This window comes from Scaptodrosophila lebanonensis, unplaced genomic scaffold, assembly GCF_003285725.1.
Source record: "Scaptodrosophila lebanonensis strain 11010-0011.00,11010-0021.00 unplaced genomic scaffold, SlebRS2 tig00000001-arrow-pilon, whole genome shotgun sequence".
Taxonomy (NCBI): Eukaryota; Metazoa; Arthropoda; class Insecta; order Diptera; family Drosophilidae; genus Scaptodrosophila; species Scaptodrosophila lebanonensis.
In genome coordinates, this window is record NW_022060529.1 from 25,269,238 (window position 1) to 25,291,004 (window position 21,767).

General features: G+C 41.3%; 1 protein-coding gene across 1 annotated transcript in view; it reads right to left on the reverse strand.

Annotated features, from left to right (window-relative positions):
* The window catches only part of LOC115624040 (protein slit), a 54,416-nt gene extending 33,233 nt beyond the window's left edge, over positions 1-21,183 (reverse strand). Inside the window, exons 1-2 of the mRNA XM_030518621.1 lie at positions 20,689-21,183; positions 8,109-8,159 (exon numbers count right to left, since the gene is read on the reverse strand). The gene's annotated coding sequence lies outside the window, so the exon portion shown is untranslated. The remainder of the gene's footprint in view (positions 1-8,108; positions 8,160-20,688) is intronic.
* Positions 21,184-21,767: the final 584 nt, after the last annotated feature.

The window sequence follows — 21,767 nt, forward strand, 5'->3', positions numbered from 1 at the left end:
ATTAGTTTCAGATACACAGTGGTGAGATTGCCAAAAACTAACACTGAATATTTCTATTAAAAAATATTTAAAAAAAGCAAAAACAACATTCTAATAATTAACCTTTTTTTGAGTCTTTACAAGCTATTTCATTCTGCGTTTAACAACGTCTCTGACTTCTGTGAATCGGGGCAAATATTCTTGTTGTATTCTTTTTCTACACCGCCAGCTTGGTTAGTCGACAATAAATTTTAGTCACATATGTATATAAATACAGTATAGCTATTTCGCCATCAACCAGTTTTCAAACTCAAACATACATATTTCTGAATGTAATATTTATTATCGTTTTCCGTTAAATCTGGTTTTTTTTACACGATAAACATCGAGCCGGTTCAGGTAAAAATTTAATTGAATATTCAATTCTTAAAAATGTTCAAATAAATTTGCCAATTTTGTGACAGGAAATATTTACAAAATGAAATAACTTTTTTCAAAAAGGCCTATTTTAAAGATCGAAACAGATTTTAATACCTTTAAAATACTATTTTAAATTTGTTTTTGTGCTTGAATTTATGAAAGCGAATGGCGTTAATGGGTTAAAGAGCAATTTTGGCTTCAGAAAAATGAGCGAATTTCGACTGCTTTCAGACCACTGTGGCTTAGTGGCATTCATTGGCAGAAAGAATGCCAGGGTTATGGTGGTGGTGGTGGTGGTTGTGGTGGTAGCTGCTGGCCGGTTTGTCAGTTGCAGTTTGCAGTTTCGTCGGACAAAATATTTGTTGTTGTGGAAATACTCGAAACCATTTTAAAAGCAAAAGTCCATTACATCAAATTTGCTGCTGTTGCCTGCTGACATTTGCTATTGTTATTGTAATTGCGTCTGTTTGTAGTTTGTTTTCGCAATTGTTTTCCGCGGACATACAGCCGCTCGCCCTCTGCTGGCACAAATATTGTATGTCTACAAAATATTTGGGTTAAAATTTGCCAACACACACATAACACCATTTTTTTTTTTTGCATGATTGCACTCACATTTTTGCACACAACCACACTTCCATAGCAGAACTGGCAGTTGAGTGTCAGTTGAGTAACGTGTGGCATGAAGTGCTGCCGACGAGGCGCGACGCGACGCGACGCAACGATAACGACGAGCCATAGTTGCGGGCTGCAGCATGTTGCAATCGAATTGTTTGTACAATAATTGTTTTCGCTGCTTTATTTCCACCGATTGTTTTGCCGTGGCAGGGGCAACACAAAACGCACCTTGCGGTTTCTGTGGTCGCCAGGGGAATTGGGCTGTGAAAGCTGCAGCTGCAAAGGCGGCGGGAGTGGGAAGTGCGTTGTGGGTTGTGGGCTGCACACGTGTAGTAGGTTCCCGAGTGGACTCGAGCATTATGACGGCTCGTTTGAGAAAACCAGTTAACAGTTTACCCATTGACTTGACTTGTCTCTAAAAGCAGTCAGTCAAGTTTTCGAAAAGTGGCCTTTTTTGCTAATCATAGAGATCTTGATTGATAATTTTGATTAATTTTCATTCACTCCCCATACTTTAGCTATGCTCACACATTAGCCAGCTTAAATTGTCCAAATTGCCGTTCATTTTGAGCATTTCAAACGATTTGCACATGCGCGTGAACTCCCGCAATTATAGCATTTAGCACGCATTTCAATTCGCAACTCATTTATCATGGCGATGGCAGCTCGAAATTATATATTTCCATATCATGCATAGTGTCCGATCGGGTCGTGCGCTTGTGTCTGGCCTTCCAACAGCGCGAGTCCAATGCAAAAATCATCAAAGTCGCAAAGCATGTGTACGAGGGCTGCCTTTTATTTTTCGGGAAATGCAAACAAAACCGCCAATATTTCATACAAAAAACAATTTCAATGTTTGCTGAATAAGTTTTCAAAGCACCTTTTCCGCTTCGGATGGTAAGTAGGCGTCGCATTGGTCTCTCTCCATTTTTTTTTCTACTTGTAATTTGTGGGAAGCTAACAAAGTTAATCCGATGTTGTGATGTCTCAAATAGTAAGATTTAGTTTAGATTTAAAAATGTTGGGCCGTTAGCAACTTTTCAAATGACTTCCAAGAAAAAACAAAACGCGCTCCTATGACAACAAATTCTGATTATTTTTACGCTAAAAAGAACAAAATCTGTGATGCAAATGATCAGATCTGACATTTGAATTACTCATTCCAGAGACATAGACGGCAACCTATACGGATTTTTGTGCACATAAGTGTATACTTAAGTAAGTAAATGTGTAATAAGAGAAGAGGGAGGAGTGTATTGGTGGCGACTAGAAAACATTACGCTTTGAAGCCATTTCTGCCATTCGCGCTAATTTTATTAGACTTTGGACGCCTTTGACCGGCACTTTTACGCAGTGGACGCTTTTCTGGCAGATGATGATTATTGCAATGTCATAAAAAGCAGGGCAGACTCCTCTTGCTGTCGTTGCTCGTATTGTTGCTGTTGTTATTGCTGCCATTACCATTTGACGGGATCGCAGCTGGCAACGTTCTTGCAAAACAAAAGTAACCATCCATGAAATCTATTGTCTAACTGTCTATCCGACTGTCTGTCTAGCCGTCTGTCTGCCGTCTTTCTGCCCAGACACAATTGCAGCACATTTGCTTGGAAAAGCGCGCTTGGGAAAACAGCAAAGGGAATAGCAGTTACCGCCCTAACATGCAAGAACAACAATGAACATAATTGAAAAACATCAAAACAGACACGAAAATGAAAATCAAAATATCTGTTAGATACCAGATAAATGAAATTTCCTGCGGGTGCCGCTGCTCTGGCAGGGGCCCGAGGCAATAACATTTTAAATTCTAAATGTTATTGAGTGGCTTCCAATGCTCAGCCAGCAGCGCTCACTCAGTACGAGCAGTATGAAGAAGTATTTATCAAAATCACGCCCAACGCCCCCAGCTGCACTCTCAAGGACAACATTTCTAACGCAAATTTCGAACTGTGTTGGCCAAACAATCTCGTTCATTTCAAAGGGCGCACTAATTATGATGCAAATGAAACGAAAACAATACCAAACAAATAAAAATAAATACTCGTACATCAGCTTTAACAACAGCATTGGCCAGCAGCAAGGAATATATGTGGATGGTATTTTAATTAAAAACAAGCTCGTTCATTTATATCAAGCGCAGCACACACACACATACCCACACATAAAATATCTGACCATGGTTCGCACATTTAAGAACAACTTCTGAGCTTGTTTTAATCAAGCAAAGCAAGGCACTACTGCATTCTTATAAAGTAGAATATTTATTTAGGCAATTATTTATTGCAACTGACATACATGCATATACTAGACAAATTAAATGTTTACCTAATGTTTATCAGAGCAATCGTTTCTATGGTCTTGTACATGAGAATGAGTGTAATATTTAGAAAAACGTTTTAAACAAGAACATAATTGTTAAGGTGTACCCATTTATGTATGAACATGTTTGAATGTATGTGTGAGTCCTAAGATAGAGGAGCTTTAGCGGTAGGAATTACTTTTTGTGGTAAAGATTGTTCAGCAAAAGTGTTCGAAATCGAATGATGTTTCTAACTTAATCTCAATACAATCCTCCCTCCCTCTGTTCCGAAGAAATCTCTCACCACTTACATTATTGAAAATTATTATCATTTTGATTCCATTTAAGCTGCATTTAATTTGCTTCTTAGATGACTTTAATGATGATTTATGATGCATGCAATGGCTGGTTCTCCCTTTGAGGGGCCTGATACTTTTATGTGATTCAATCAGATTCGATGCTAATGTAAAAAACGAAAATAACTTCCAACTGCAATTCCACAAAAAATATATACCTTTTGCGAGCTTATTCCTCTTTACAATGATATCGATGCCATGACACTGTTTCTTGTTTCTCGGGACTCTTTACTTTGATATGCTTGTGTACATCGAAATGTGCTTAAATTTTGCAGCAAACAACGGCCCAGAATAAAAATCTAAAATAATAAACAGAACAACGCCAACAAGAAGAGCAGTGCACAGAAGGACACTACAGGACACCAAGGCCAAATAATAGTCAATAAAATATTTGCACGAGCAAAAATCGCTCAAGCATAAGTACGAGTTTTATTTCAATGGCCAATGTGGGGCAAGGGGACTCAACAGGAGGGGCAGGGATGTGGCTGGCTGTGAAATGTCAGCAAAAAAAGTTCCAAGCTGCCTTTGAAGTGCACATGGCCGAGACCGAAAGAAAAGATGACAGTCAAGACAAATTTAACAAAAATAACTGAGCTCATGTATGGCAAGGGGTTGGGGCACGGATAGGTGGTGGGTGGGAACATGCCCGGGTTGTTGCGTGTTGTGTACTCGTATGTGTGCCAAAGAAAAACAATTTTCAATGTTTTGCTTCTAGTTGAAGACGTTTTATTCAATGCCATAAAAAGAACTCTTTACAAAGTTTCTTTCTTCGACGACGACGAGCTTTTGTCGCACAATTTTTATCCATGACTAGTCCATGTCAACAATAACAAAAAAGCCAATCGTGCGACCTCTAAAGAAAGGCAAAGGCAAAACAATGCAGGAAACGCCGGGCACCAAACGCATGATATTGGCGCATTGAGGCAAAACCCCCTCCCCGCATACTCCTGCGTTTTGGATGCGAAGAATGCGGCCTTGATAACAGCCTGAATCTCCACATGCCCATCACCACCCACCCGATTTAAAGTGTATTAAAAGATACATAGATCGAAAAATTCATCTTGGCCCACTTGTAGCTCGGATTCATTTGCAGTTATGGCCAGCTACTTATAGCCATTTTAGTTAAATTTTATGGCAGCGCGTTTGACTTTCGGTGGCGTATCTGTGCCGAGATTTCTCCGACTTCTATTAAAGGGGTGTGCAGCAGCATAAAAGCTGAAATTGCGGTCGCTGGGCGCGCAAAAAGGTCAACGCATTAAATTTATAATGCGATTGAAAGTCGCGCTCAGAAAACGGTGTAACCCAGCGACCCGCCGATTCAAATCGACCCCAATACTACCCGGCTGCCAGAGAACTAGAGCCGCTTTGGCAGGCCACATGACAAGTGCCTTAAGTAGGTCAGTTTCGTCTGCCATAAAATTCAATTGGAGCGCATTGAAGGGCCCGCGACGCCCAAGTAGGATGTCAAGCAGTAAAGAGGAATGTGGGCGCGGGACTCTTTGAGGCACACTACTGCAAAAGGTGGCTTGGGGATTTGTCCAAAGGATTGCCACGGAATTTCCTTGCACTTTGCAGAGTTTTATCAGGGTACTTCAATTTGAACGCTCTATCCAGTTGAAGTGTGTTCCAAGATATATAACCATGATGTCCAGCGGATTTGCACTAGATGACATCTAGCCATCAAGAACAACATATAATACATTTAACAAAAAACAGAAGAATGTCTGTAAAGCTACTACTTGTATTTTAAAAGGCTACACTTTCTCTCCTTCCCGCTCACTGTGAGTAATTGCGTAGCTGTCCTAATCAGAATTCGGAAAATTCGGCGGATAAACGCACATATCTATAACGATATTAAAGATATTGGAACGTATTTTCCCTCATTTTTATAAATTGTTGATTTGGTAGGCAAAGAAGGCTACTAGTGCTATTCACTTTAAATGAACAATGAATAAAAATTAATTAATTAAAAAAGCCGCTCGAAATATTTACATCGATCCCTAATTTATGTGCCTTGATGAAGACTGGTCCACAATCGTTGTGGACCATAAAGCCTAGGCATCAAGCACCAGCTAAGTACCAGAAACAAGCAACAGCAATGGATGCAGAACCAATGAGATGAGATAAAAATCGAGCAGCAAATAAAAATAACATCAAGCCCCAGCCAACAGAGTCTTTAAATTCTAAAATAGCTTATAACACTAGCAAAAATTCAATACCGATATTCAGCGACCATGCCTTTTTCCTCGACAACACTTTAGTATTTAGGTAATTAAAACAGGTTGACAATTCCTTTAGCCAGACTTTTCGAGAGATACCCAACAAGGTAGCAAGTCAGCTGCTGGCGGAGGGAGATCAGGCCAAAATAATATTTAATTGTCAAGCCAGTGCTAATTAAAGCCGAGTGTGTTCCCTGCAAATAATAGTCGAGTCGCACAGCATCCCATAAAGCCCCACACTTAACGATGTCGATGTCGGTGTCGGTGGCGATGCCAACACCGATGTCGATGCAGATGCTGCGGGGCATACTCTTACTGATGGTACATGTATAGAGCGTGGCTGGAACTTAAGTTATTGAATGGTAGTCACAGCCATGGCTGACACTGACATCATCATCATTAACAGCGGACTCAAGTTAGTCATAATTTTAATGGCAAACACTTTAACACAATATGGCCGCACTATGGGGCGGGAGTCGGGAGTCGGGACGGCGGCAACTTATGGTAATTGTTGCAAATTATTTATTTATTTATGCATTTGACTGGCAACGATGTTGCTATGTTGGTGTTGTGATGTTGCTTTTGGTGTTGCGGTTGCTGCTCCCAGAGAAACGCAAAGCCAACCAGTTGTCACCTGATAACGTTCCTATTTATGAGTCAAGCAAACATATAAGTATAGGCCTATAACAAAATGGAGAGGAGGAGCCACTGTTCGGATTGTGTGGGACAGTGGAGGACAACTTATGAGGTGATAATTGAAAACGAGCTAAGAAGTCACCTTCGTCTTCCCCGAAGCTATGCAACACCATCAGGTATAAAGTTTCTATGATATCTCATGTTGGAAGATAAAGGCATGATTTGGATTTCGTTCCACTGCCAATTAGCTAACAAAGAACCGCAACTACTGATTCACTCAGCCTGCTCGTGAACGCTTCCAGCACGGGCCCAACGGCGTTTATCAATGCAAATACTCGTACCTCAGCAGCAGTCAGCGCGAACAACAAATGCATTTAAAATAAAATAAATATATGCAATATCAACAACAACCAAACGAGCATCGAGACGCATCCATACTATACCGCCATTGACACTCGAGAACGCCGGCTAACTGATATCCCAGAGATACTTTATGGCGCATGCATGTATCGTACGTGCCTAACAAACCATTCGACAACGACTATGACGCCTATGGAGATGATAGAAATAATGGTGGCGATGCCAGTGTGGGGCCGGTGGAGACGACGGATGACCAGTTATTGAAATGCATGCGAAGGAAATTGCAGTAGCTGGAAAATTTGGCATGCAAACGATAAATGAAAAACGAAAAACGAAAAACGAGAAGCAAGCAGCTGGAGAGGTGGAGAATTTAGAGTGTAGATTGGAGTGGGGTATCAGGGTATCAGAAACGTAGAGCGGCATCGACTTCGGTGATGTCCAAGTGAACATGGCTCGGCTCATGTGTGTGCATGACTTGGTCTGTTGGCACCGGAGCTGCCCGCCCGGTCTCTAATGTGTATTCGGTGTCCGCCGTCAATCCATTAAAAATTGTAGCAGCCAAAGCAACAACAAGCATCACGTACAGCTTTGATATTTATTTTGCAGCACCGATAACATTTGTACATTTGTATTTGTGTTTAAAAGACACATTACGCGAGGAGCGGACGACGGAGTCGACGGAGTCGATGGCAACGTTGCCAATGCCAGACCCATGCCTGGGACTATGCCCCAACCAAGCCATTTGTAGTTTATCTGAGGCAAATCTTGAAGTCCGTCGTTGCCGCCACATGTCAAAATGTCAATTTTTTCCCTTGTCTGTTTTTGTGTGGCATGCAAAATGCACATGCCACATGTTGCGTAAACTAGTTTTCCCGAAGATATATCACCTGAGTCGCACTCTCAGTTGTGAGCGGCCGTACGTCTCTAAGTCTCGATATCTGTATACATATATGTACGTGTATATGTGCGTATGTCTAGTGCACTTGCAATTGCATATTTTATGCGATCCGGTCCGAGGCATTTGGCTGCTGTCAGTTGCCTGCCTGCCTGCCTGCCTGCCTGCTGCCTGTGTTTGTTGTAATTCAATTTGAATTTGAATGTCCACGATGGCGAACATGAATAGCAAGCGACAGGCGGTACAGCGTGTTTAACAAGTGGACAGAACGCGGGACGACTGGACCGTGGACGTTCTATGGGATTGATGACCAGAGTCACAAAACTTACCGCAAAGTTAGCAGAGCACCTTTCGATAAGGATGTGAGCGAATATTGTTGCCTGTCAAGATAGAAAGGCATTTATATAGGTGAGTTAGTCTAGTATAGAATTATCAAATTAGTTCTGTAAGTTATCAGGAAATATAATCAAAACATCATTCCAGCTGACCAATTGAGACACAAGTAACACCATTCATATCGTTAATAGATCCGATAACAACGACATTATCCAAGGCACAAACACTTTTGGTGGCTTTAATCGCGCCTGTCTTTAAGGCAAGCTTCCTAGCTTCTGTTTTTAGCCAAAACTTTTACGAGCTGTCGTGGCCCGAGAAATGCCTTCTTTTTACCTTTTCGCAGCATAATTAAGCGCACTTTTAAATATTTTAACCCGTGTACATGCCGACTGGCGCCCGTAAAAAAGGCGTGCCATAAAAACCACGCTAAAGTGCCCAGTGCCACCCAGAGCGTCAGGGGGGCGGGGTGGCGCCTTGCATAGATGTTGTGGTTGCCTGGTTGTTGTCTTGGCTGGTTGGCTGGTTGGCTGCTTGGCTGGTTGGCGGTGCGAGCACGCGCTCAATTGCCTGCAAAAAAGGTCAGGCTAGCATTTTATAGCTGTTTTCCGCTTAGGTTTGCGTAGCTATGTGTTAAATAATAAATACGGTGAGACTACGGGTTATTGCTGTGCTGTTCCTTTGGAATTGGGACAGGCATACGGGGAAGGGGGCGAGGGTTGAAGCAGCTGCCTATGCGAGTATAAAAGCGATGGCAGTCTGCATTTGAAGTTGCGTGTTTTGACTTATCGTTACAGCTCACTACCCAGCGAATGATGACATTTTAATAGCCTCACCAAAAGCAATAATACAATTTTTTTGTTGCCTTTACGAGCTCATCATGCTCGTAGGTCGAGAGAAAGAGAGGGAGGGAGAGAGAAGTACACATGCATACGTTTACAGAAAAAAGGGAAAAGAAAATACTGAAATAAAAGCAAACGCCGCCAGAGGCAATCAAAAACCTTTTGGGAGGTTTACTCAATTGGTATACGGGCGTTCTGGTTTTGGGCCACTAACACCTTCGCCTTAGCCTCGCTTCACTTCCTAGTTGCTATTTTGAGCACCTTTTAATGGAATTTCTGAGCACGTTAGATAGGTGCGTTCATTTGGCTTGCTTTGCAAGGGAAGCCATTCGCTTTGATGGCTTATAAAATGCGTAAACATATTGGTTATTAATTGCAATATTTCAGTTACAATATCGCATGTGTACAAATGGTGGGTAGTGGCTGCACAAGTACTATATTGATTTTTAATTTACTCTCTACTTTAAGCCGGAGCTTTTGCACGAGCTACAATGGCAGTCAACAATGAAATTTTCTAATCAGTGGCCAGACGCTCCATTAAAGCTATTAAGCAAGTAAGTAAGTAAGTAAGTAAGTAAGTAAGTAAGCAACAAAGCCAACGGCTCCAACACACTAAGGCAATTAAAGCGGCGGTCTGAAAGCAACGGCTACAGCAACACTACAGGAACTAGCAAAACCTTTTGCTGCAGACTGGAGTAATTTAATTAGTCCAGGGAAGGGGCTGAGTCGGAGCGGAAGGTATAGACGAACGTGAGGCCGGGCAGCGCCGAGACACTGTTAATAATGCTAGGCACACACGCACTCGTATATACACACAAATCTGCCGTAGCACCGAGCAGAACACGGCTAGCTGCTACGGTAAGTAGTCGTACTATTTGGCATTTCGTACCACGCGGCGTATGAAAATGTGCAAGCACGCCAGTGACTTGAAATTCGGCAAGAGCAACAATTGCGACATCCCTATCCATGCCTAGGTAGTTGCTATGCGACATATAAATAAATATTATATTACCACCACACATGTACGCAGAAACCTTAGACTCCGTCCCGACGCCGACGCCGACGCCGAACCCGACCCCGACCCCGATGTGGCCTCTTGTCCCATCTTGGGGTGCCTGCGAGCATGTGTGACTATCTCTCAACAACGATATCCGTCCTCCCACTCCGCCACCACTTATCCCGTGTATATATTTATGTGTGTGTGTGTGTGTGAGTGTTGAGTTGTTAATTAAATATTTACGCTGCTTATTTGCAAAATGAATAATTTTAGCATTTTATTCCGCAACACAATGTGCGGCCCTTGTTGTGCGACTTTTGTATGACTTTTGTGCGACTTTTGTGCGACTTTTGTACGACTTCCTCCGTAGTGACTTTTCTCCTTCTTCCTCTGCTTCTGTAACCGTCTGCCTTTTTATGGCTTTTTGTCAACTGCTATAATTCGCACAGAACATACACCTTCAAGTCGGCATCTTCATTAGGCCAGTGTGTGTCTATGTGTGTGTGGTATTTGGTTGTTGACTGATGACTGTTGATTCGACTTTACTGCTGTGAGCACCCGGGTCGGCTCTTTAATTGGCATGTAGTTGTTATGACCGACATAAGTGCTGCCTGGTTATTGAAGGGCTTGCCGCATAATGGCAGTCAGTAGGGGAGTTGCCGACAATGAGTAAATCATGGGATTATACCGAGTTCAGCAAAATGGACTATAAATTGCAGATGACTAATTTTCGCTGAATCTACCGAAGTGTCTTGAGTTTTATTCTATTACTTACTTCAAGCTGAAACATAAAGGGGTGCTTTCGAATTTTCAAGTAAACCTCTTCATATACACAATTCCAGGATATACATATCTCCGTCGAATGACAAGCAGCGAATTTGTTTCTCTTCTTTAATTCGGTTTCTTGTTTTATTTTAAGGAAATAACAAATTCGTTGAATGCATGAGACAGACATATAAAAATAGAATTGGGAGATTGAAGGATAAGTGTTTACCCTGAAGTTTGTGAAACAATCACAAGAGCCATGTCTCTTGACATGTTTTAGGTCGATCTTTCTTAGGAAAAGTTCTAAACTCAGCTCCTCCATAAGAAAGCTTGAATATTGTGCAAGAAAAGTCATAAGATTGGAAACACCAAACACTAACCAAACAAATTAAGTGCACAACTACTTTATAAAAAGTCGATGGCTATAATTTTCAAGTTATAATACTTTTCTATATTTATGTTGAAAGAGGCAAATGATGAAAAGGTAGTTTTAAGTATACTTTTCCTTTTTGATTTTCCGTTTCGTTCCTTTTCTCCACACCCTCCTACTTTTCCATAGTTCTCGGAAAGTTTCACAGAAAAATATTGCGCAATGTTTCAAAAGATTGCACAATTCAATGGTGATTAAATGCACTGCTGGTTTCCTTGGTGCTGGTGCTTGTGGCGGGAGCAGCAGAGCTAAAGCTAAACTTTATTTTAGTATAATCGAAAAACAACTAACCAGGAAGCAATTACACAGCACGAATTCACACACAAAACTATTTCGTTATTCTTTGTTTGACTTATAACAGCCGAACATTTTCTACTCAACCAATCGCACCGATATTATACCGCACTATTCATTGATTGCGCTGATATTGACTTAACCCAAATAATTTTCGAGTCAAGCAAACATTAAATAAACAAACAAACACGGCCGACCAGTTGTTGGCCGAGCAGCCGGGTGCTGGCGGGCAAACAACAAATCAATATTTTCGGGTACCCCCCCTTGAAATAGAGAGCCCATGGGCGTGCAGTGTCGCTCTAGGGCGAAGCCAGCGACAGTAGCACTCACACACTCGCATAACTAGCGATACCGTTATGCGTACTAATAGAGGACATACCATTCATTGAACCCTTCCGCCCGAGAAAGCGCCAGCAGACAGAGCGCGAGAGAAAGCGAGAGTCCCCTCGAAACACACACACAAAGCTCTTATCAGTTTGCAAGCCATAGGGGAAATGTCAATACATACTCCTCGAGAGCGCGATATTTGTGAGCATAGCTGTTTATCTAATGAGTGGCCGTGTGCAGCTAATTATTTGATCGCCGCACATGCTTGTCGAGCACACGGAGAAGCCACCAGCAACCATCAAACAGTCATGCATATTTATAGGCCAACTGGCTGTCTGGCTGTCTGGTTGTCTGGCTGGCCGGCCAGATTAAATGGCAATGCCGTAGACAAGACGCGAGTAAATAAAAATGTATGCAAGTGGTTCATTTAAATATTTAACGATCGAAAACATCCGATAGCCCATTTCTGTGGCACCGTAACGGGCGTGTCGACGACTATGCTAACAGGGCTACTTGACTCCATTCGTTGCATCTCAGTGCCATCTAAGCCAAAGTATTATTAATTAGTTATGCAAAGTTCTCTCTGGGGTCTGCGTTTTCCGACTTACAAGTTCTAAGCAATTTCGAAATTTGTATTTGCATTTAAACGACTCGACTAACCTTGAAAAGCGACCATTTAGTGTTTATTTGTGTTGCCGAGCAAAAACACAAAAAATTAAATGGCTGATGGGAGATGGAAAATTACACAATGAAGTCATTAGTTAAAATAAATGTGAACACGTTTCGAGCTTAGAATAGGTGACAGGTCGCTTCTACTTGTATGTAACATTTGCAACATTGAAAACAACATTCCAACATAACCGAGTACTCGCATAAACACCTATTAAAATGATATTTAAATGAGTCGTTACACAGTGCACAACAAAGTCTCAAAAATATTGCTGAAGGTTGACAAATTGCTCCACTTACCTAATACATCTCTAATTAAAATGACTGGCAAAACACCTTCTAAAAATGTATTTTTAAATTTCAAGTCTAAGCTAAGCTAATGTACTTTTAAAGCTACTCCTAATACCACTTTTTACAGATGTCATGGCATTATTTTACCTCCTATTCTACTTATTTAACTTTGGCTTATTCTTACTTTATTTTAGACATCCTCTACACACTTGCTTCACAGTTTCGTTTCTATAGTAATTATCCGCTGCCCCGAAGAGATCTGAAGCTCCGCGCTAATCAGAGTTTCCAACATAAGTATGCCCCCGGGACATGTATCGGCAGAGGCATTTAAAAACATTTCGATGGCCTTGTGCGAAATTCTGGCGGCAAAAACAACAGCGACAACTTAAAATTAGACAGATCACCATTAGGCAGCGTCTAGTAAAGCGTTTGATTAGCCGAAATTATGAACAGCGAAGAGTTGCGGACGCGTACTACTCGTAAGTAAGTATATGCTGGATTTTCGCTAAAATTGGCTTAAATGTGTGCCCAAGGCGATGAAGGGTAACCCAAGAGGAAGCGCTCTAAAGAGGCCCTCTTGAAGAATTTCAAAGTCAAATTGTGCATATAATAATGTGCTGCTCCACAATATACGATATACTGCTATATGATTCGCCTAAAAATAGTGACGTAAGCCACATGGACCCATAAACTCGTACCATACAGCTGGCTCCGAGCAAAAGCAACGATTCGCATAACATAATTAATTGCCATAAATGTTAATTGCGCATACGCCACGTTGTTTAACTATTTAATGTGCGTAAGTGCGTACACATGGCTTGCAAATAGGGCAGCCATATGTGGCAGAGTGTGTGTGTGTTTGTTCATGTGTGTGTGCGTGTGTGTGAGTGTGTGTACCTTCGAAATTTGTTGTTTTATTGCCAGCTTTCATATTTTCCGGGACCACAAAGTCTGTCGAGCCCAGTTGCCTGCTGCCATATCGCATTTTGCCAGCTTTTTAGTTGTCAATAACTTTTTCATCTATTTGTCCTTAGAGTGTGCCTTTATTTGCTTGCGTGCCTGACTCCCTGACTCCCTGCCTGCCAGCCTGCCTGCCTGCCTGTTTGTTTGTTTGTTTGTTTCCTTGCTGTTTGACTATTTGTCTAGGTAAAAATTTTGCGTTATGAAAACATTACGGCTGTGCCTTTGACGCTCTGCGCATGCTTTGTGTTTATATTTTCGTGTGCATGTCCCTCCCGGAGCTAAAGTTTTTGCCAGTTAATTAAACAAATATTTTTGTTTGAGCAGTTAATTCACTTCCTGATGTCGACAACCCCGGCGGGGGCAGGGGAGGGCTGCCAACCAAACTACCTTGAGCCCTTAGGCGTGGAGAACAGCTTTTGTGGTGTGGTGGCTCATGAAAAATAGTAAGAAAATACTTCGCTACCAATTGTTTTAGTGCCTCATTCCTACAACACCACATTCTAGAATACATAATCAGCAATTTCCCACTGCAATATTATTTATTACGCATTCACTTATTCATGAGATAGGTACTCATGACTACAGAATGGAATTCTCTGGATCTAAGGGGTACTCTACAATCGAATTTCATTATTAATATGCATTTTGGAATCTATTTATTACGATTATAAAAATTCCAGTTTGTTTCGGGTTAACTAAGAATTTGGTTCAACATCAAACAAAATACGATTGTAAGACTGTACACTGAAGAGAAAAATACTGTTCGGAAATATTTAAGGCTAAGGTTCTACTGACTATACTGACTATACTGACTTTGGAAAAGCAATTTGCAACTTGAACGTTAGAATATAATATAATATTTATGAAAATTCCCAGCCAACAAGAAATCTGTGTTTTAATATTTCTGCACATGATGGTCGCAATTGTTTAAAGGTTTTCTTGTGCATTTCGAAAAATGGATACAAAAAACTTGGTGAGAAAGCAGCAGAATGTGGTCGTTGCTGTTGCGATTGTGGGTCAAAAAGTGTCATCCACAGTATCAATAGGCTCATAAATTTAAGAAAGAATACAAACTTTGCAGAAAATCTTGTTTTGGCTTTTAAAAACAAAGAAACGAACAACAGAAAACGGTTGTTGTCAGCCAATTGCTTGCAATATATATATAAATGTGTATATACTTTAGTTTTTACGCCTTGTGTTACTTGAGTTGGCCTTTTGCCGCTTGCCGCTTTATTTATGGCTAGATTCTGCTCACCAAGCACAGGGGGATTGACAGAAGTGGGTGTCAACAATGTGGCCACAACATCAAAGTCCCTTGTTGTTGTTCTAATAACAAATTTTTGCATATTTTGGTATAAATTTGTTGTCTGTTCCATTTGATTATCTTGTTAGCGCCCATGTTCGTTGTCTGTTTTTGGCGTCTCAGTGGGTCGGACCCACTGGTCGTACGGACGGATGATGGAGCTAATAGAAGCTGCGGCATTTTAATGGATTTCCAGTGTATCGACATACGAGTAAGTATAAGCCGAATGTAAAACATCACATTTTTCAGCAGCATGTGAACATGCCGTTTAAGTTCAATTTCAATGAACAGAGCCCCCTTCCTAAAAAAGAACAACTCATTCTGCTATAAAAGGGGTATACTAGGGGTATGCATTTTCAACCCAATGTAGTGGATCAACGTTACTTTTGATTAACTATAGTTTTTGGAGTAATGTTCGCATTATTTTTATACTCTGTACATGAAATGTACAAGACACGCATAGACGCAATTCGTAATTTTTTTAATTTCTATAATTATTCTATTCTGCGTACATAGAATTTAAAAGCCGGGAACCCGACTTCACTTGCCTGTATTAATACCGATTACCAACAATAGATATAGTTTTTAGTAAATAAACTGCAAATAGTTCGTTAATGCATTAACTAAAAATATTTATTTTAAAAACTTTTTTTTCATTTCTTCGTTTAATTATTATACGTTCATAGTAGGCTTCGTTAATGCAGACAATGCTTAATACTGTTGCTGATTACATATTACTTGATACAATATATTTTGTAAAATATTTATTTTTTTAGTTAAAGAAAATGTAAGTCGTAGTGTTTATTAACGGTCCTCGGCTTGCCGCGAGCGTCGGCCGTCGGCCAATATTTTTGTTTTTACGCTTCCGCTTTGGCGATTCACAATATTTGTAGCCATTTCTTGGTAAGCCCTCCATTCATTCATTTCTATCTTGTTTTTGAAATCATGATTTCTATTTGCTGCTGTTAGCAAGAATCTCTGACATGAGCTTTGCTTAGCAAGCAGAGCTATTTTGCAGAGCACCTGGATGCAGTCGATTCAATAATCTGATGTGTCGGTTCAATATGTGGCCGAATCCAGTATTTGAAATTCTTTCTTAAGCTATATACACGAATTTCAATAAAAATATTAACGAGCGTGCTTTAGCCACAGGGACCACTCCTTGTCATAACCCAGAGAAAACATATGTAATCCATTATCCATTATCCAATCAAGCTGACATAGATACGTTTTTTAATTCAACCACTTTCAGCAGTTAGTTTAAAATGCGACATTAATTTCTTAACCTAAGTAAGTAAAATAATTGCAGAGTTCGTAGCCAAGAGGTTGTATTAAAACATTGCACAGCAGTCCACTATGGTTCGTACTTAGGTCTGTAGTAAGTAACATTTCTCAACTTTCGACCCATAGATAGAAGCAGTTCATTAGCTCTGACGGCTTGCACAATTGTCATTGGGGCTTATAGAAAACAAACCAAAGCGTCACCCTTTGCATACATTCGAGAAGCACGGCGACTTGTTTATCTTATCGAATGCCGTACCACGTAGTCAGCAAAGTTGGTACGCTTATCAAGAAATGTTAAAGTAAACAGACGATAAACAATACAATGAGCCAGCACTCGAAACCAGTACTCAGCACTCACGTAATGCCAAACAGAGAACGGCCCAACGAGCAGGCGGTCGAACGCGTCATTTTGTTGGCAAAACTTTCAGCAAGTTGAGTAAAAATGACGCATCAGCAAAATAGTGTTATTACATACATATATGTACGTGTATTCTATGTATCCGCGGGTGTGTGTACTCGTACACTCGTATTCAAAAGTTTCAGAACTTTTGGTGGCTATGGGCCAAACGTTTAAGAGGTATAAAAATAAATGCTTGCCACTGCCGCGAAACTAATCAAAAATGTAAACAAAAATAAGAAACAACCTAACGGAATAGGACGACGGATATAGTATAGTATAGTAGTTCCTATGGCTGCCAATTGAACAGATCTTTGGTGACAACAACAAGCACGCCAACATTTTCCATAGGCCTCAGGCAGAGAGAGAGAGAGAGAGAGAGAGAGAGAGAGAGAGAGAGAGAGAGCTAGGTCGCTCCCCCTGTGTTAGGGGCACGTTCCATCAACACTTGATAAGGTGAGGGCTAAGGCTGCGGGTCGCTGTTGCACCTACTTAAAAATGCAGCTCCCGTCGACCCCTCCATATGCCCAGATGGGCTTGTTGATAGCCCTCTCCTCCCATTATCAACTTCCTCGAATCGCTCCCGTTTTAATTGGAGCAGCGTGCGCGCAATTCCTGAATAGGCCGCACGCATCCATAGCCATCCGTCCATTCAGTGAATTATGTTAATTTAATTTATGACCATTTGGCTGCACAGTGAACAGTAAGCAGCAAACAGGGCCAGTACACAATGCCAAATTATTAATAATTACTGTGGCATGTCTCGACGACTCTCCAGTCCCTTTGGCTTCGCATTTTCAATTCTCAATGTGTCCATTGGCTACTTGTCGAATTCATTTTCGATTTGATTTCTTACAACCTCGCTTTGATTGCGTATAAAAAGCAATTGCGAAATACGAATAGACATTGCATGTGTCTGCTCTATTATTAAAGTCGTTAGTGTGGCACCGAATGGATTTGACATTGGACTCTAGAATTTGGTTATGATTGCTCAAAAATTGCCTCATATACATAATTACAAACATACATACATACATAGTATGTATAATTGCAATATGACTTTGAACCTTCGTCAATGATTAGAGGTGGAAGCGTGGATAGCAACGTTACTTTTTACCCCATTCTTGAAACCTCAACAAACTTTAAGTATACATACATATGTGCAGTCAAAATAGATCACAAATATAGTGCAGGAGAATAAGATCATGAAGGGAAGGAATCGAAAATAAGTGTCTACAGGGGATAGGGAATATAAGCTGAGCATAACAGATAGATAGGCCACGAAACGACTCTACTTTATTCGATCAAAAATTTTGTTCAAGCTTTAAGGGACATCGTTTCATAGTAAATAAGGGATCGGGCTTAATAATTGTCGTACTTCCATATCTGTGGGAGATAAACCTAACACATTTAGAATCCACTTAATGAATCCAGAAATAAAGAGCGAATAAGAACGCGCTAATATTATAGTGGACTATAATCTACTACTAGTCAATAAATGTGTAAAAATATATTGAAAGCCTTAATAGAATTCAATAAATTTTGAAAAAACATAATAATACTCAATTAGGATTATTTCGCAATTTAAAATTTGTTTTATGAAACATGAAACGAAAGTGTAGATATCGTTTAAATAGGTTATTAATCAAGTATACCAGCTATACCTTAAAACAGACAATTTTGGGTTTTTGAATCGATGCTAAATAGTAATTCTAATGAATGCAATAATGTATGTGTGCTTGCACAATTGTTGGTACAATATCTAGATATCTAGATATCACACAAACTTGCACCTGTCTGTCTCTCTTTGTAGTTCGAATTTGTTTATTGAAAGAGTGGGAGCTGTTTAGACTAAACATAGACAACATATAGGCGAAGGCATTAGCATCAAAGGCAACTGCGACCCCAAAATGTGTCTTCGTTTCAGTCGGTCGGTCCACGAACTTTAAATTGTATTATTACTCAACTCGGTGCTCGCCACATGCTTTTTAACCTTGATTGGGTTGAGGCGGCAGCCTTCTAATGACGATGCTAATGCTGGTGATGACGATGATGATAATGATAGTGTTGATTATGGTGGCGCTGTTGAAGGCGATGATGACAGCAGTGCAGCCACAACATCATTAGCACCACTCGCAACATCAACAACAAGCTCCGGCTGACTACATCAACACACACACACACACAGACTTTTTCCCGCTTTCCGCCTTTCTGCGCCTCGGCTTTCACGCCGCGGCCCGCATTTTTAATTGCCGCCCGGCACTTAGCTAATGTAATTTATAATACATCGTGTGCTCTAAAAGCTCTAAGTAGCTGAAACAACAACAAAACCCAGCTCGGCAGCGCAGTCAAGTGCAGCAGCCACACGACGATCCGCCCCGACCCGACCGGAGCAGAGCAGAGCAGAGAAGAAAAGAAAAGAAAAACTCTTGTTTATATTTACCTAACATTGTACTTGAAAGATATTTTCGTTACGTTTTGTGGCACTTTTTGTTTGAGTCAGAATGTGTGTGTGTGTGTGTGTGACTTTTTGTTCGCCATGTTTGTTTATCTAATGGCTAAAAAATATTTAAGCTGTAAAATGGCTAAAAGCGCCTCTTTTTACACAAGCCATAAATATAAAAACCTTTAGACCAGCCCCAGTTATAGCCACAGCAGCCGCAGAGCAGAGCACTGGACCAGGTTGAAAAGGTTAAGGTAGCCGGGAGAGATAAAGTTGTAAATAAAACTCGGAATATGCGATATGCTGCTTCTTCCAGCTATATTTAAAATTTATGTAAATTCGTTCACTGCTGCCGCTGTCTCAGCCTGTCTGTTATCTTAAATGTTTTTTCCCCGTTGGTAATTAAAAAGTTTGTTGCCGGTGTTGCTTTTTTTCTATCTCTCTCTCTCTCTCTCTCTGTCTCTCTGTCCCCAGCCGGCTCAGCCTACTCATCTGTTCGCGAGGCAACTGTCATTGCGTCTGACTTGTAGATTAGCTAATGTATGTAGAAATTTGTGTCCCAAAATGGCCTTGGAATTGTGTAATAAAGCCTGTTAGTGTAGCTATTAATGGTGCTGATAAGGAGCAGGCGGCTGGGACGCGCAGAGCTTTGTGGGACGGGGGTCCACCACAGGCAGGTGGATTTTAATTTGAAACTGTGCTGGAGACACGCCGATGCTTAAGCGGATGTGACACATTTGTAAATTAGTTAAAGAAACTCTGGGCACTTGCAGTACGCAACACAATAGAGGACTTGCGAATACATTTCTGTGCGTCCCAGAAAAGAACATCAGCTTTCAAAGCCCATGGTCTGGTCTGGTGAGCGTCAAAGAAGTTCCGAAGAATTATGAACCAGTTTCTAATAAAAACTCACGAGAAATGTATTTGCCAAGAGCCCCTCCCCACAACCTCACCAAACCGCAGACCGCTTCCATTCATAAAGATACCCATCTTGGAAGCAGCAGCAGCGGCATGCAACACCTAACAAGTTCTTGGAACTGCGCGAGCTTCGCCACGACATGGCCGAACCCTCACAACCAACTCCGGATCCATTGAAACCTGTTCCGTACCAAGAGCTTCCCCCCTAGTGCACATTCTGGCGAGCGCTCGGGTTAAGCAGTCAAGTCAGAAGCAAAACGCCGTACTGCCTTAATTAATGATTTCAAATTTTTGAGACTGAGAACTCACCGAAGCTATCGATCGCCCAGCGGTCTGGAACATGGGGCTGGGGCTGGATGATGGATACAAAAAGTAACTGTCACTTCGCCAAGTTGTCAAGAGCCTGTGCTGGGGCGGGGGGCGAAGTATTTTCATGACTTGTTACTTATCAGACTTAAGCTAGCGATATAAATTACACGCAAATCGCAAAGTAGAACCGACCCGGCTCGGGCGGCAACTAGCGAGTTGTCTGCCGACGCACAAACAAACAAACAAACAGACAGACCGAGAGGCGGACAGACAAACAGACAGTCCGACAGAAAGTGAAACTCGAAGCATTAATAAAGCTTAAAGCGAACTTAATTAAAACTTACGCTGCGACTGAGTGCTGGACTGGACAAGTGGATGACTCGGGCGTGCAGGGTTCTCGGATTCGCGAATTCTTGGATTAGCGGACACACAACGCGCACTTTTGGCCCGGCAAGATATGAGCGACAATTATTTGCCAAAACGAATAACAAAAGTAAGCTTGTTTCAGGCGTTCCAAGCACCAAAGCCGCCTATCGTCGGCGTCTACTTCAATTCTTTCAATATGTATCTATTAGATGCGCGACGACGCTCGGGACTCATTCATAAGCCAGACGTAGGCATTTCGTTAATTTTGCACACACGTCGCAAATGCCACCGAGCCCGAAAACAAGTTCCACTGAATGTGTTGCGGCAAAGGAAACGACAGCGGGGGACTCCGAAATATTTTTTGTTTTTTTTTTAACACGCGCGCGCCAATCTGTGAAGCTTTGGGTTGCTTGCTTGTGTATTTCGACTTGTTCGCGATCGCTGGGCAAAAAATCCAACGTCCACACACGCTCACTGTTTCGGCTCAACTGTCGTCAGTGAATGAAGCGACCAGCTGTGTGGTGGTGGCTGTTCATGTGTACGTGAGATACAAGAACGAATGAAACGAATGGCGCACGAGAGCAGCCGAAACGTGCAAAAGTATCTGAGAGACGCACCACAAACAGAGAGAGAGAGAGAATGCGAACCAGTGACACTAATAGGAAAAACTCAAACTGGAATCTCATTGAGTTAGATAAAATGGGTTCGTCACTTGGCTAAGCGCGTTTAATTGTTTGCTATTTAAATGAAATGCATTTTTCTAACTGAACAAGTTGAATTCATACGCAAAGACCAAGCAATAATTCCTACAGAACTGAATCGATAAATGAGGAGTTTCAGCTGTTAGCTGTCATGAAAGTGGTTTCGAAGTGTTTTTTTGCAAAAACCATGGACTCTAGATAGACTTCTGAATTGCCCCACTGCAGTGCACTGCCGTGAAAAGCACACGCGGCAATCAGATAAAGTTTTGGGAGCGGTCATGGCAGCAACAACAATGCCAAAAGCACCAACAAACCTACTGCCCAAAAAATGCAAATGCACAGCAATGATGCAAAGA